Source organism: Dermacentor andersoni, chromosome 9 (genome assembly GCF_023375885.2).
Source record: "Dermacentor andersoni chromosome 9, qqDerAnde1_hic_scaffold, whole genome shotgun sequence".
NCBI lineage: Eukaryota > Metazoa > Arthropoda > Arachnida > Ixodida > Ixodidae > Dermacentor > Dermacentor andersoni.
Window position 1 is genome coordinate 18,076,056 of NC_092822.1, and position 5,333 is coordinate 18,081,388.

General features: G+C 47.1%; 1 long non-coding RNA gene across 1 annotated transcript; it reads left to right on the plus strand.

Annotated features, from left to right (window-relative positions):
• Positions 1-252: 252 nt before the first annotated feature.
• Positions 253-3,799, plus strand: LOC140213147 (uncharacterized). The gene is made up of 3 exons (XR_011890122.1): positions 253-386; positions 2,114-2,439; positions 3,484-3,799. It is a non-coding gene; the product is annotated as an uncharacterized lncRNA (long non-coding RNA).
• Positions 3,800-5,333: the final 1,534 nt, after the last annotated feature.

Sequence of the window (5,333 nt, forward strand, 5' to 3'; positions counted from 1 at the left end):
AACGTGATTTTCGCGAAACTATTTAGCACTCTCTCGAAGATCCCTTCGATTTCGTAAACTACAGTTTGAGAAGACACGTCGTTAATCAAGAAATTTTCACACAGGTAAACCCACCAGTCTTACACTTTTCTTTTCAACACCTGCATCTGAATAAACCAGAGATGTTGCATAGTGGCTATTATTCGCTGTGTGCCGGCATTTCTGTGCTGTCAGTATTTTCTGTACATGTGTAAGTCGCGTGTGCAGCTGATGAAGACAAGAAGGATGACCCACCCAAAAAAGAAGGAGATCAGAAAGAGGGCACACCGCGGTCAAACTCAGCCCAGCGTGACACCCTGCTGACCAAAAAGATAATCAAGGGTCTGCTCGGCATTGTGTTCTTCAGGGTACGTCCTTGGGGATCACCTTAGGGGATCGGGCCTTTACGACATGCATCGTGAGTGAAGTTAGAGGGACACTAAATAGAAGGAGCTCATCAAAGTATGCTTTCAAAACTCTTACTGTCGTCAGTTTCCGTGTAATGAGGACTGAATGGTTGACTATTACAAACGAAAATGTAGGCCATAGTTGTAGCTTTTCTTGTTTTAATTTTGCTACGAAATTGTACTGGTGCGTCAGTGTGACGTCACGGATGACAAACTATTTTGGATCAATAGTTCTTCAAACGTGCCAAGTTCAGCGTTTGGCTCCTAAGGGTAAAATGTAGTCCATCTTCATCGGTGACTTGTTAAGTGGGCCTGAGCGCACGTCGTCCCAATTTGTGACGTCACGGTGAACTGGCGTGGTAACTCGAACGCCGCCACCCGTCTTGCGTTAATGCGCAACTGTCTGATTACAAAGCGACCTGTAACCGTAAAGAGAGACATTTTTCGATATTGTAGAAGGATAATTTATTATTAAAGCTGAATTTAATTTTTCTCTTCAGCGTCCCTTTAAGCTCGGCCTATACTGTAGCTACCGCAACAGTTGTTTAACGCGTTTCATTGCGAATTATAACTTGTGCAAATATTTTGACCACGTTGACCCAATGCCCTGTATCTGTAATCATATACCATCATGCATGAAAACCAACTTGTATGTTCTCATATAAACCCTTATGATCATATAGGCACGGGTCTTATGGTTATGTTACAATAGGGATAGTTGGTGCATATAAACTGCTCCTGCCAGCATAAGGTTACAGAGGGACCATTAATTAGGTCGTCCCTGTATGCCGGCCACACCAGTACGTTTTTCCCGCTGAGTGCCTGTTACTTCGCCTGTAAGTCCCGCCGTGGTTGCTTAGAGGCTACGGTGTTGAGCTGCTAAGCCCGAGGTCGCGGGATTGAATCCCGGCCACGGCGGCCGCATTTCGATGGGGGCGAAAACACCCGTATACTTAGATTTAGGTGCCCCTAAAGAACCGCAGGTGGTCCGAATTTCCGAAGTCCCCCACGTCGGCGTGCCTCATAATCAGAAAGTGGTTTTGGCACGTAAAACACCATTATTTTTTTTAACTTCGCCCGTTGCCTCCTCGCGTGACGAGCCTTTTACGCGCAAGCGTACAAGCCCTGTCTGTGAAATTGGCGAGTTTAGGCCACCGAGCTGGGAGAGTGAAGCGAGCGCCGGAGGAGGAGGGCGCCTGGAGGTGGAGAGGAGGAGAGAGCGCAGGGGAAGGTACGGAGGAGCGTGCGGCGGAGGAGGAGCAGGAAGAAGGTGGAGCGTCGCCAAGGTGTCGTAGGTGGAGGCGCGCTGGGTTCACCTCCTCAGGCACTTATTACGGTCTCTGTGTGCGCTATGGATGTACCAGGTTCACCTGGAAATCGAGAGGCCAAGCGCAGAGCGAGAAGGATGGAGGAACGACGCAAGCGGCGGCAGGCTGAGCTTTAGTCGACCGACCCCGAAGTCGTCGGCAAGTGCCGGGCATGAGCTGAACAATACCGACAAAAGTCGTGGGCTAGGCGTGCCGGGGAGACTCCCGACGAACGTGCTAGGTGGTTTGCGAGAATGCGGGTATGTCAGGCAAGATGGCTTGGCTTAGAAACTCCGGAACAGCACCCATACGCTTGCGCGTAACCCGCGTCCACGAAGTGAAGCGCCACTATAATATTGTATCCCCACCTTCCTCTCTCAGCATCCGATCGGGCCTTCCGGATGCCCGAACAGTCCGAATCGACTTCCGCTGCCACCGCCGCCTTGCGGCTTGCGGGCGCCTGTACCCATGGGCTGGCCACATGCTGCCCCAAGGCGAGCCACTCGCGCAGCTCCAACGCGCTACCGCTGCAGGTCTCCGCGGGCACTGGCACTGTCTCGGCGTCCTCAGTTTCGTCGTCCCGGGCTGCCAAATGCGACACCTCAGCTGATTTGGCCTAGCAGGACACGCGGCTGCGTCCGGTGCAGGGAATCCGTCGGTTCCCGGGTCTCGAGGGGGACTTCGACCGACGCGGTTCCCGCCACTAGGTAACGGTTACTAGACACGGAGCAACAACTTGACGTGACGTTGGGCTACTTGGTACAGCCGTACTGAGACATAATGCAAATATTTATGAAATTAAAAATTGGAATACACCATGGTGTAACGCGAAGTTACAAAGGAAGCCCAAACGCATATCTCTTTCTGAGAAACCCGCTTGGGTTTTCTTTGTACCTCCGTGCTACGCTGAGGGAATCGGTTTGTCATCGTCAGTGCCTCTTCGAGTTGTCAAATAATTTGCCTTCGCTCTGCGATCTTCTAGCATCCTCGTTAGCTCGGATGGTAGAGCGACCACCAGGAATGATGTTGGTTCCCGTATCGATCCCTGGACCAGGACGAATTTTTCTTCAAGATTTTTGTCTCAGAAAACCGCTTGGGATTTATTTGTAGGTTCGAGCTGCACTCGGGTGGATGACATTTGTTTTTCCTTTCATGAACCTTCCTTCACCTTACGAGATTCCACAAAACTGCTTTGCCTATTCAAATATTTCCACTTATTTTCCAAGTGAAGACGTTTATTTTAGCTTTATGGGATCAGACTGAGCAGCGCTTCTGTTGCTATCAGTTTGGTCAAGTTGCAAGTTGATGAGAATTAAATAGTTTAGGAGAGTGCCCTTATGGGCCTGTTTAAAGACACGAAATCAGCGTAAAAAAAGAGGGAGGGCAAAGGCGAAAAAGATGCCAGGTCAAACGCTGGAATTACAACTCTGGAGGTTAATCAGAACACCGTGAATAAGAACGCGACGAATTCAACAGAAAGTGCCATGACATCATTTTTACACAAATTCTCTATTTTCCTGACCTGTACACGTCCTGTCCATGTATTTTACTTCCTTCTTGAACGTTTGCTTTCTTTTTTTTTTTTACCTGGTCGTTGCACTCCTCACGCCTCTCAGTCCTGTCAAATCACTGTGCGGTTCGCGGCGCTAGGTAACTCTATAGCGGCTATAGGATATCTAATTATCGCCAGCGTTACCGCGGCATCTCATGATGACAATGCTGCTGATGCTCTCTATCTGGTCTTCTCACAGTACGGTAGGCACCACCATGGAGCCGGAGTTCTTTGCCGGTCCGGGCACTGCTGGCCACGAATCCCAGGTCCTGGACTCCGGCGGCTTCTGGGTCCGGCCGCCTTTTGCGATGCCTCCTGCACTAGTGGGCGCGCCTCCTCCGCACCAAACGGGCTCCACAGGCGCCAGAACCGAGGGTCCTGCATTGCCAAAACTGCAGCGCGAAGGCATCCAACGGTCTCGTGCTAACACGCGTTCACGGCCTGGAGGCCCCCGTCATTGCCAAGACAGCTTGCGCAGCGGTTCGCAGAAGAACTGTGGCGCCCCGCGACGTCGATCAGGGGTACGATTACCCCTGAATGCGTTTGGTCCACAAATGTAAACGTTAAGCTTACGTCAAACAAGCACTAGCGCTCAAGACCTCAAAGCACTAAATAACGTTTAACTTGACAGGAAATAACAAAGTCAGGTTAGTTCAAACGGGTAAAGTATCTCTTTAGGACTTGATTTACATTTATTGGTGGGACCCTCTTTGATTACTGGCGGATAAAATGAAGGACATAGTTTCCATTTTGAAGTTTTGCAATCGAGTCGCCGCAGTGATATCTTATTATATCATAAGTTTTCGAATGCCTGCGCCATGTTTGTTCGGAAAATATTACGAAAACCCATTAATTAGGGTTTTTGGATCGTTTAGAATGCACTGTCAACCTTTTTTTTAATGATTAGACTGTAATATAGTCCCGCTAAGTCACTGTCCAAATTTTATGCCATCACGAAGAGCTAGCACTATAACTTTAAGCCAGTTGTTTTTCATATTTCCGGAGTGTAGATTACAAATTAAATTTCAGCTAACTTTTTCATAACCTATTTCCTTTATTACTTTGCTTCAACTTTATTTATTTGGTCTACTTAATTCAACTTTTATTTCGTTGTACGATACCTCCAAATTTGTGCATTTGTCGATGTTAGAACGCCGCAATATATGTGCACACACAAGAAACTCCCAACATCTAGTTAGTATAACTAATTCTCGTATGTATTATAGTAACTAAGTCATGGCTTATAATCTTCCTGTTAGATGTAACACACATTTGAACACAAGCGGCTTTACTAAACGGCAGCTTCACTGTCGTATTTCTGCTACCTTGCTACTGAAACTGCTTGTTTAGGATTATGTATATAACGTGGATTATGTGTACGATAACTGTAGAGTTGTCTTGAAATTTGTTTGTTGCAATATGACCACTGTACAGTCGTATATATATGTATATGTATATATATATATATATATATGCACACCAGAAAAATGCAATTCTGGGTCCGGGTAAATATTCACAGTGAAGTAGACGCGCGTATGAAGCGGTTTATTGACGTTTCGGCCGGGGTTCGGCCTTCATCAGAAAAATTCTGATGAAGGCTGGACCCCGGCCGGAACGTTAGTAAACCGCTTCATACGCGCGTCTACTTCACTGTATATATATATATATATATATATATATATATATATATATATATATATATATATATATATATAGGTCGACGGTTCGATTCCTGCTGCGCCGGCCGCATTTCTATGGGGGCCGATGCAAGAACGTCTGTGCACCTACATTTAGAAGCATGTTAAAGAACCTCAGGTGGTGCACCTTATTTCGGAGTCCCCCACAACAAGGGGGGGGGGGGTGAAGGGGGCGCCTTGTAGTGAAGCGTGGTTATCGTACTTAAATCCCCATAATTTGATTTAATTAATAATTAAGTGGTAATTGATTTGGACAGAGTCAAGCTGCAATCGCGGATTAATTTTAGCGCCAGCTGATCATCCAGTCTGTGTGTGGCCAATAAACGGATAAATTATTCATTTGATTGATTGA